The sequence below is a fragment of the Chrysochloris asiatica genome, unplaced genomic scaffold (assembly GCF_000296735.1).
Source record: "Chrysochloris asiatica unplaced genomic scaffold, ChrAsi1.0 scaffold00110, whole genome shotgun sequence".
NCBI lineage: Eukaryota > Metazoa > Chordata > Mammalia > Afrosoricida > Chrysochloridae > Chrysochloris > Chrysochloris asiatica.
The window spans coordinates 7055709-7067585 of NW_006408628.1; the positions used below are offsets into that span (position 1 = coordinate 7055709).

The 11877-nt window shown below is 40.8% G+C and overlaps 1 pseudogene; it reads right to left on the reverse strand.

The window, feature by feature from the left end:
• The window catches only part of LOC102824236, a 57457-nt pseudogene extending 46265 nt beyond the window's left edge, over positions 1 to 11192 (reverse strand).
• Between the last annotated feature and the right edge of the window lie 685 nt (positions 11193 to 11877).

An 11877-nucleotide genomic window follows, 5' to 3' on the forward strand; every position in this document is an offset into this window, starting at 1 on the left:
TTACGGGAGCAGAAAGCCTCATCTTTCTCCCGCGGAGCGGCTGGTAGTTTCGAACCGCTGACCTTAAGGTTCGCAGTCCGATTTGTAACCACTACGCTACCAAAGCTCCAACTGGTAGTGACTTAAAAATAATAATGATAATAAGTAAGATGTTTAGATACTGCTGTTTGATGTTCAAAGAGTCAGACTAAGATATCACACATACACATTGAAACATAGTTGAGAAAAGTAAAGTCTTGCATTTTTAAGTGGGACTTATCAGAAGTCAAAATTAAGAGAGAAAGACAAAGAGAAATGGGCAGCTGGTAAGCAGCATGTCTCCTGTGTCTGCAACTTTGATACTTAATTAGGTTGTGTTCATGGAGCTGTTAAATAGTGTGGCTACTAAGCTCATACCTGAATGTTGCTCTCTAGACGGATGTCTAAGGCCTTGAGCAAAACTCTAATCTGTCTCCAAAAAAGGAACTTAGAGGAGCAGAGAGATAAAACATGGTGAGTAATGCCTGCGGCTCCCTATGCACCATATTGATGAAGGATGTTCAAGCTTTCAGTGTATGTCTTTCATAAGATTGTCTGAACCTTAAGACATGCAACTATGGTTAGTGTGTGTTCAGTCACCATAGCAGGTGGGAGATCAGGTATTCACTTCACAACCTTAACCTTGGTATCATTTTAGAAGATTAAGTCAAAGAGATAGAAAGATGTTGATGGATTTCCAAGATATCCATACTTCAGACCTGGCTATACCACCGATTCTCCATGTTGCTTTTCCTCTCTGGGCTTTAGTAGTTTCCTTGTTTGTAAAATTAGGATCAGATGTTCATTTCTAAGGGCTTTCTAGTTCTGACAGTCTCATAAAATGTGGAATGTCTATAATTAGAGGAAATGATTTTATGAACTATATCATTGTTGTTGTTGTTGTGAAGTGCCATTGAATCAAACCCTATTCACGGTGACCCTATATAGAGTTTCTGAAGAGTCATTGATGGGTTTGAAACATAGACCTTGAGATTAGCAGTCCAATGCTTATCTTACATTGCCACACTAAGACTCTAAATTATATCTTATTGTTGTCGTTGTTAAGTGGCTTCAAGTTGGTTCTGACTCATAGTGACCCTAGGGAGAATCCATCCATTGTGTACCAGGGACACCAAGGAGCGGCTGATGAGTTTGAACCACCGACCTTGTGGTTCAAACTGACCTTGCAGTCCAGTGCAGTAACCCACAGTGCCACATCAGGACTCCTATATCTTAGCATCATCAAAAGTCCCATGTACCAGGGGAATCATGTACATTTGTTAGGAAAGTAGTTAACCAAAAATTTAACTAACAACAGCTTAAGCCAAAAGGGTTTTATTTTTCCTTTATAACAATAAACTGAATCACAATTACGTGGGCTCTATGCTGAGTAGGGAAGAAGTAAAGATATGCCAGAAGTAATTGGTTATCAAATAATGTATTTGGAATTGGGGGAATGTGAAGAGATTAGAAGTGTAGTCCAAGAGCGGAATGAGAGCTAAGGGAAACAAGTGGTGTGCAGTATCGAGATAAAGGGGTTACAATATCAGAAGAACAGTTCCAGGAGATGAAAACACCCTGAGTGTGGCCTTGAGGCAGGGCTGCTGAAGTGCAGTGAAGATAAAGAGGAAAATAGTATGATCCCTCACTGGGCTCTGAAGGAACCCTGATGGAACAATGGTTAGCCCTCAATTGTTAACCAAAAGATTGGAGCTTGGAGTTCATTACGCACTCTGTGGACGAAAGATACGGCAGTCTGATTACAAAAAGATGATAGCTTTGGAATTCCTATGTGCCAGTTCCACGCTGTCCTATAGACTCAGTGGGATGTGTGTGTGTGTGTGTGTGTGTGTGTGTGTGTGTGTTTTACTGTCTTGGAGCCTTTCTCAGCACTCCTTAGAGAACACAAACTTTTAAGTGATCCACTGGCCCCTTTACTTTTTTATTCAATAAATCCTATCCAAAATATTTATAGAGAAGATGTAGAAATTGATTATAGCCATTTCTCATTATTATTATTAGTTGTTGTGGTTGTTGTTATGTTCCGTGATGTCAGTTCCAACTCATAGCGACCCTGTACAGGGTTTCCGAGGCTATAAATCTTTATGGGAGCAGAAAGCCTCATCTTTCTCCCGCGGATCAACTGGTAGTTTCGAACTACTGACCTTGCGGTTCACAACTCGATTCGTAACCACTACGCTACCAGAGCTCCTTGGTAGCAGTTGTTGTGAATTGCGGTTAAGTCGGTTCTGACCCAGAGCGACCCTGTATAGGGTTTCCAAGGAGCAGCTCGTGAGCTTGAACTGCCGACCTTGCAGTTCAAACGGCTTTTGCAGCACATTAACCCACAGCACCACACCAGAACTCCTTTGTTAGCAGTTGTTGTTGTTGTCAAGTGTTGTCGAGTCGATTCTGACCCATAACGACCCTGTATAGGATTTCCAAGGAGCAGCTGATGAGCTTGAACCTCCGACCTTACAGTTCAAATGGCTTTGCAGTCTGGTGCATTAACCCACAGCGTCACACCATACTACTGTTAGCAGTAGCCATGTTTACTATGTGGTGCTGTAGGATAAGAACTAAACTTCAAGTTTGGTTTGAACCACAGGTGAGCAATTTCAAACTCACTAGCCAAGGAGCTCCGGTAGCGTAGTGGTTACAAATCGGGCTGTGAACCTTAAGGTCAGCGGTTCGAAACTACCAGCTGCTCCGTGGGAGAAAGATGAGGCTTTCTACTCCCGTAAAGATTTACACCCTCGGAAACCCTGTTACAGGGTCTCTATGGGTCGGAAGCGACTCGATGGCACTTAACAACAACAAGCCACTCCTTAGAATATCCAGGGTCGTTATGAGTCGGAATCAAGTGGACGTCACTTAACAAGAACAACATGATCTGTATAGTTGCTACACACACCAAATTGGAAACCATTGCTTCTAGGAAAAATTCAGGGTTACATTCTTCCAAGACTCTGGTCACAACATTTTTATCAATCTATCTGTAAATAACCTTGGTTGATGTGAACTTTTGTTTAAAGACATGTAATATATATTGTTGTTGTTGTTGTTGTTAAGTGCAGTCGAGTCGATTCCGACCCATAGCGACCCTGCACAGGGTTTCCGAGGCTGTATATCTTTACGGGAGCAGAAAGCCTCATCTTTCTCCCGCGGAACAACTGGTAGTTTCGAACTACTGACCTTGCGGTTTGCAGCCCAATTCGTAACTACTACGCTACCAGAGCTATATTATTGATTCATTAACTCTGAACTCACGACCTATATAATTATAACTCATGCCTGAACTATAGCTAACGAATGTATTTTCTCCATAAGACACACCACAGCCTTCTTGTGTTTTAGAGCATTAGACAGCACATTAGCGTTTCATTTTGGTGCTAGGTTAAACAGTGAAATCACCAACAACATGCACAAAAATGAGAAAAACTAAATGGGCCACAAAAAGGACACTTGTTTATTGTATGAGAGCAAAAAGAAGGTAGAACATTGCCTTGTTTGAGCTCAGCAGGGAATGTGATAGGTGTGCTAATTTTTCACTGCTCTGTGAATGACCACTTGGCAAATGGTCATGAAACCAAGTATTGGTTTGGGAGTTATAAATCATTTTCAGCAAGTAGACAAATTCACAAATACAGAATGTGCAGATAATAAAGGAGCACAGTCATAAATAACAACCTTCTTTGAATAAAAGGACAACTGGCCAACAGAGGGTAACAATGAAAAGGAAAGGTGGGGGGTAGAGTTGAAGGACTGAGATGTCACTACATTGTGGTTAAGTGCAGGTGAGTTGGTTCTGACTCATACTGACCCTAATAGCAGGAGTGGGGACTGTCCGGCCCACAGACCAGATTGTGTTAAGTGCCATTGAGTCAGTGCTGACCCATAGCAACCCTGTATAGAGGAGCTGGTGAGCCTTGCAGTTCAAACATCTTTGCAGTCTGGCTCATTAACCCACAGCACCACACCAGGACTCACAAAATCATTTGGTCTGGCCCTGCCAAGGCAATCTCACATTGGGGGTGAGTGAATTAAATGTTTGACCAAACATAACAGGCTAATTTTTTTTAAGCTTTTATTGTGAATTGAGTAATTTTTAAGTTGATACTTTTGTATGTCCTGTGAATGATGTTACAAATTTGGGCAGAAAAATGTTTCCCTACCCCTGCTGTATAGGGAAAGTTTCCAGTGAGTGACTAGTGAGTTTAAACAACTGACCTTGAAGTTAGCAATGTTTACCCTATAACACTATACCAGGACTCCATGTTAGGGTAGCTAAATTACGAATGGTCTGTGAGGAGCCAGAAGACTCCATCCCACAATCTGCCAGGGACACCAAACAAGCCAAGTGAGCTGTTTCTTTCCTATTAAGAGTCTTTTTGTACTCCAACAATCAGCCTCATTCTGGTCCTGGGAGGGAGGCTCTTTAACACCTGTTTGTTGTGAAGGACTTAAATGAATATTTCTCCTGTTAACTTCTTTCCTACTTTCTTTCTATTGAAATGTTAACTGGAACCACCAACATTGCTGTTCATATGGCCTTGCAGTCCAGCACCACACCAGGATTGTGTATTCGTTTACTCGTGAATCTTCAATGATAAAGAACCAGACCAGGCATGTAGTAGGTGCCTAATAAATATTTCTTGAAAGCTGAATATGAGCAGTTATGTCAGAAGACATTTATGTGGCACTCCAGTGTTATACACACTAATATCCCTGTCTTCAAAGAATCAATCATTATCCCCAAAGCTAGAAACTGACTCTTTCTTGCCCCAGGTAAGGTTTCTGCCCATCCAAGATTAGGGAGTAAACTCGCTCTCTCTCTTCACAGCCTTAGTATCTTGGACATGCTACCTTGGCCATCTCTTAGAATGTATTCTTGATTTCCCTGGGGGCCCACAGGCTCATAGACCCAACATGCCAGTATCTCAGCATGATGCTTTTCTCTGGAATCTGAAGGAAAGGCACACTTGCCTTCTAAGGGTCAGGAAGGGCTTCAGAGCCTCCCAGAAGCCAGTTTTTGGGTTCTTTCCCAGCCCCCTGCCCTCTGCCACTTGCTCGTGTTTTTTCTACAGATTCTTTGACCAACCGTGACTCATTTGGTGAGGCAGAAAGGGGTCAAGGGGAGGAGGGAACTGGGAGTCCCAGGTCATCAGTGACTGGGCAACTCAGGAAGAAGCAAAGTCCAGGCAAATAATCATTATCATCTCCCCCAACACTCCCGGCCCCCTTTTTCTTCATGGAAACAAAGTGAATTTGAGGTGAAACATCTGTTTTGCTTTGAGCAGACTTCATTTGTCTTTTTATTTTCCTCAGTTTTAACCCTTCCTCTGCATTGGAAAGTTGGCCCATACTCTTTGCTAAATTCATCTTTCTATCAACAATTGAGGCACAGTATCCTTAAAGGATATTATCCAGTTTACATACAATATGGGATGATTTTTTTCCCTCTTTCTCCCTTTGACAACTATATGTCTGTACTGAACTCAGAACATTAAACAATGTCTCACCATTCAGTCATTCAACATTTATGTACTGAGAGCGAAGTGCATACTCAATGATAATCCAGATAGCCCAGTCTCAGAATTTTTGGAGCTTATATTCTAGCATAAGAGGCAAACAACAGAGCAAACCAATAAATTAAGAAGTTACCACAACCTGTGGTGAGAACATAAAGCAATAACTGGTGTGCGGTGAAAAATAATAATAGAGACAGAGTCATATAAAATCGAAAGAGGGTATAGAAGGTCCGGAGAGTCACAGAATATGGAGAAGACATTAGACTTTAAGGATCAGATAAGAGCTTGGTGTTTCTATGAATGATCTGACAAAATTAAAAAAGGAAAGATAAGCAAAAAGCGTTTAGGCCAACATAAGGTAGAGTACCTGTTGCTTAGTGAGGAAGACAGAAGATAGAGTCACAATGAAGTCAGAAGGTCAGGCAGCGGCTGGCACAAGTAAGAAAGTTTAATTTTATTCTGGGTATACTGGAAAACATTGAAGACCTCTGCCTCATTCCCCAATAGCCATTCTCAACCTCCACCTCATGTTTCATCCCAGCAACCAGAGGGCGTTAAGATTATGTTTAATTATTTCATGAATTCTTTGGTTCTCTGCTAGGGCAATAAAAAGAGATGCAGTTCAAATCAGTCCATTTGGCAACCTCTGAGCAACTGGAAAAGTTGGTCAATGGTCAACACTCAGCAAAAATGAGATTTTTGAATTATTATTAGAAGTTTCAATGATCCAGCCTCTCCCTGTCCCCCATGACTGTGAATAATCCCAAATTTGTTATAGGACAATACAGACCTTCTTAGGCCAAAGGAGGCTTGCCAGATACTTTTATACTGAGTGGTTGCAAAAGGCTAACAGCAGCCTAGACCCTTTGAGGTCAAACACAACACCCAGATGTGCAGAGAAAGTGTGGCTTCTTCACGACTCTATTGCTGACACGAGCCTCCCCAGCTACACACATATAGTTGAAGAAGAAAAACTTATATTATTTTCAATTGTTTATTTTCAGTCAAATGCAATAATTCAAATACGCTTTCAGTATTCAGACTCTGACTTTATTACGGCTCCACCCTTTCCATTTCCAATTGGCTCTCTGGGCATACGATGACTTGTTTGTTGAGTCCTCAAAGCAGTGACAAGAGGAGAGGTCTTTGTATCCACATGGTCTCCTGCATCCTTGTTGATCAGTGCTACAGAGTGACTGCATTCATCTCCTCTTTGAACTAAGAACTATATTACCAAATGGCTCTTACCTAGAAATCTGCTGATATTGTCTGTTTAGGGCTTTGGCTGCCTCAACTGAGGCTCTAGTCTCTCTTTCGGTTTTGGTTGCAGCACAGAAGTCTTTTCTGGTGGAGCTGACCCTGCCTAGGTGACGTGGTCACCATGGGCAGTGCCCAAACTGGCTAGAATCTTCTATGGTTCTAGCCCAGTCTATCAGTGCCATAGTCATCACTTCCTACTGCACTCAGTGAGGTTTTTATCCAGCTTCTTGGCCAACTTCATAACCTCACTTGTAGGCAGAAATACCCATTCATGACACGAGAAGCCCGGGTGACTCTGCGAGTTGAGCTGCTGACCACAAGGTCAGTGGTTCAGACCCACCAGTTGGAACCATAGAAGATCCCAGACAGATTTTAACATTGTCCATCGTCATAGTGACTGTCTGAGCCCATAAACATTTACAGTCTCAGAAACCCTATATCAGGTTACTATGCATCAGAATCAACTTGATGCAATGTATTGAGTTCATGACATGTACGAAACCGGGACAGTGTGAGCAAACAAAACCCAGGCCTTTCCTCTCTCAAACTGTTGGACATCATCAATTTTACTTTGATATGGTCATCCCCAGTTCGGTGCATTGCAGGTGAACTACTCAAGGAGACAGGGGAGATGCTTCCCTGCCTTCTGAATACTTTACACTTACCTAGAACCCCTGATGCTCCTTAAACCTTTGCCCACTTTCACCCAACACATACCACCTGCTCAGTGCCTCCCTTCTCCACACCCTCTGTCTCCATTCCATTTTTCATTATTTCTTAAGAGCAAAGATAACTGGACTTTGGGCTGGTTTTGTTTCTATATTGTATATTACCATCTTAGCTATTTATCTAAAAGATAACAATGAATATTTTGCTTCTATTCCTTTTATTATAAATTTTAGCATAAATTTGTGTGATTGTTGTTGTTGTTGTCAGGTGCCATCGAGTTAGTACCAACTCATAGTGACCCTATGCACAACAGGATGAAACACTGCTCTGTCCTGGTCTAACATCACAATTGTTGCCACGCTTGAACCCATTGATACTGCCACTTTGCCAATCTATCTCACTGGGGTCTTAACCTCTTTTTCTCTGACCCTCCACCTTACCAAACATGATATGGCTCTCCAGTGATTGGACCCTCCTGACAATATGTCCAAAGTATGAGCGATGAAGTCTGGCCATCCTGGCCTCCAAGGAACACTCTGGCTGCACTTCTTCCAACACAGATCTGTTTATTCCTTTGGCTGCCATGGTACTTTCAATTTCTCCTCCAACACCATAACTTAAATGCATCAATTCTTCTACAAGCTTCCTTATTTACTGTCCAGCTTTTGCATGCATATGAAGTTATTGAAAATACCATGGCTTGGGTTAGTTGCACCTTAGTCCTCAAGCCGACATCTTTGCTCTTCAACACTTTAAAAAGGTCTTGTGAAGTATATTTGCCTAATGCAACATGTCTTTTGATTTCTTGGCTGCTGCTTCCATGAGTGTTGATGGTTGATCCAAGAAAAATGAAGTTTTTGAAAACTTCAATCTTTTCTCCATTGATAAGAGTGTTGCTTATTGGTCCAGTGGTGAGGATTTTTGCTTTCTTTGCAATGAGATAGAATCCATAGTGAAGTTTGCAGTCTTTGATCTTCATCAGTAAATTTTTAAGTTATCTTCACTTTCAGCAAGCAAGGTTGTAGCATTTGCATTTGTCTTCATATAACCCACATTCATATAACCCACATTTTTCTTCATAGAACCCAGCTTCTTAGATTATTTGCTCAGCATACAGGTTGAATAAGTACAGTGAAATAATACAACCCTGTTGCACCTTTTCCGATTTTAAATCATTCTGTATTCCCATGTTCTGTTCAAACAACTGCCTCTTGGTCTATGTACAGATTCCTCATGAGCACAATTAAGTGTCCTGGAATACTCATATTTCACAATGTTGTCCTAGTTTGTCATGATCCACACAATCGAAGGCCTTTGCATAGTAAATAAAGTACAGGTAAACACCTTTCTGGTATTCTCTGCTTTCATCCAAGATCCATCAGACATCAGCCATGATATCCCTCACTCTATGGCCTCTTCTGAATTCAGCTTGAACTTATGGAAGTCAATGTATGGTTGTAGCCATTTCTGTATCACTTTTAGTAAAACTTTACTTGCATGGACTGTCTAAGATATTGTCCGATGATTACCACATTCCATTGGGTCACCTCTCTTTGGAATGGGCACAAATATGGATCCTTTCCTATCCAGTTGGCTGGATAGTTGTCTTCCAAACTTCTTGCCATAGATAAGTGAGTGCCTCCAGTACCACCTCACTTTCTTGAAAGATTTCTATTTGTATTCCATCAATTCCCAGTGCCTTGTTCTTTGCCAATGCCTTCAATGCAAACCTTGGACTTCTTCCTTCAGTGTCATTGGCTCGTTGCCATATGCTACCTCTTGAAATGGTTGAACATCAACCATTTCTTTTTGTTACAGTGACTCTGTGTATTTCTTCCATCTTCTTTTTATAATTTCTGCATCAATTTTGAGTGATTAATGGAGTCTAAAAGAAGCATTTGTTTGATCTTGATCCTAAAAATATTTTCTTCTAAGTGTCAACATGTAATGTCTTTCTCTGTTGGTCCAAACACACTATCAGGAATGGAATAAAAAACATTTGTAAAACACTGCTTATTAGTTCTCAGTATTCATATACCACTGAAAAAGTAAATATTTTCAAAAAAATTAGGTTACAAGATGACATGTAAATGCTATAAACTTATAAATTTCAAAATAATAGTAGACATGTCAAATACTAGAAGATGGATAAGGGTCAAAGAAAAGGTGGAAGGAAATGATTGGGTACCAGACCGATCTTAACTACTAGAGAAACCCAGACACTTTCTAATGTTTTTCAAAGATAAAACAAAAGTTTTCATAGATTGTTTACAAAATAAGTATACTTAATGACAGGGTAATAAGGATGAGTTAAATTTCTCATGTACAATAGTATTGATATTGTTGTTGTTGTTGTTAAGTGCCATTGAGTCAGTTCCAAAACAATAAAACACTCTTAGAGACAAGGTATGTAAGTCAAAGAAGGATGAAAATTGTAGAAAGCAGTCAATATTTAGTCATCTGGATGAAAAGATGAAAATTTCCACCCTAATCCACTCCCATGAACATAAACAACCACAACCATGAACTATTGGTTGGGAATTGGGGTCAGGGGAACAGAGAGATCTTAGAAAGGTGATCCCAGATATCTAGAGGAGCAAAACTTGGCAGGATCTCAATTCTGTAGCCTGGAATTTCCCAAGGAACTTGGGCTCATGGGCAACATTGTTCCCAGAATTTAATCTTAGGTAGGAGAATCAGAAGTAGTTCAGACAAGCCACATCAGGGCTTAAAGAAAGGGCATTTAAGGGTGAGAAGACAGAAAAAACAAAGGCATAAAGAAAGGAGAACATCAAAATCAAAGAGTCGAATAGCAATGCAAACATAACTAAAATCCCATTATTCATTTTAATTTATATAATAAGAATTGGTCTTTTTTTTTTTTTTTTCTTTTTCCTGCCTTCAAATCCCTGAGGAATAAGACATCCTCCTATCAGCAAAGGAGTCTCATTGTGTTGGGGATTCTGGGGATTCTTAATAAAAGGAGAGAGGACAATTGTGAAGCTGTGGGAAGGATGAAGAAAATCAAAGGAAACTTCAAAAGTTCATGGAAAGATGGAATGAAAAGATAATTTTTTTCATGAATTTTCAGAGGTCCCACATGTAATATGAAATCTCCTCAGATGACTGAGTTACTTTTCCCCATGCTTATAGTCACTGCTCTACAATGAGCAATCCTACGTGCTGCTAAAATGTCTCTGAACATTTCTTTCTTACTCTCTTAAGAACATACTGAGCATGTACAGAAAAATGGCACCATTCCATTGCTCCCATAGCACTCTCTACTCAACTAGGTTCAGCTAGGTTGCATAGTGACCCAGAACTCAGACACCATACTCACAGTTACAGGGTTTTTTATGGACTTTAACAGGTTAGAAGTTGCTCAGGGCATGGTTGTTCCAGGAAGATGCTGTTAAATACCCACAAGACACACTACTCCACCATAAGCCTCAGCTTGAAGGCACTTGACTATAGCTCCCTTACTTAAGTGCCAGAAGGCATGCCATTCTACAAGCAAGCCTCCTGCCCAAAGTCATTCAACCGTACTTGCTCCTTGGGCTGGGAAGCACGCTGCTTTGTCTCATGCTTGGCTATGCTTTTGCTGCTGCTCTGCCACTCTTCAGACAACTTTCTATCCCTGGGCTGAGGAAATTCAATGTGCAGGAATCTCAGGATCCAAATACCATACTCCACTCCTCGTTCTTTTACTTTCATGGTAGTGAGACTCTCCTTCCTCCTTCCCGGCCGTCTCTGAGATGGCTCGCTTTATACATATTAGAATTTAAGGTTTTTACAATTGCAGCTAACCCTCTTCTAACATCCACAGCTGAATCATGTTATCCTATCCAGTCAACTGTCAGTTTGTCATACTGTGGTGGCTTGTGTGTTGTTATGGTTCTGAAAGCTATGCCATGGGTATTCTAAATACCAGCAGGGTCACCCATAGTGGATGGGTTTCAGCTGAGCTGCCAGACAAAGACAGACTAGGAGGAAAGACAGATGGACAACTGCTGAGTATTTAGTCACTGAAAATCTTATGAAGAGCAGTGGAACATTTTCAACACCAGAATATTGAATATTGAAACATGATAAAACAGCACCAGAGTATTGTGAGATATGGTGCTGGAAGATAAGTCAGCCCTTCAGGTTGGAAGGCACTCAAAATGGGACTGGGGAAGAGTGGTCTCCTCAAAGTAGAGTTGATCATGATTACATGAATGGAGTAAAGTTCTCAGGACTTTCATTTGCCAATGGGGCACAACTCAAAATGAAGAGAAACAGCTATAAACACCCACTGGTAATCAGAACATTGAATGCACGAAATATGAATCTAGGAAAATAAGAAATTGTCAAAAATGAAATGGAACGCATAAACATCAATATACTAGGCATTAGTGAG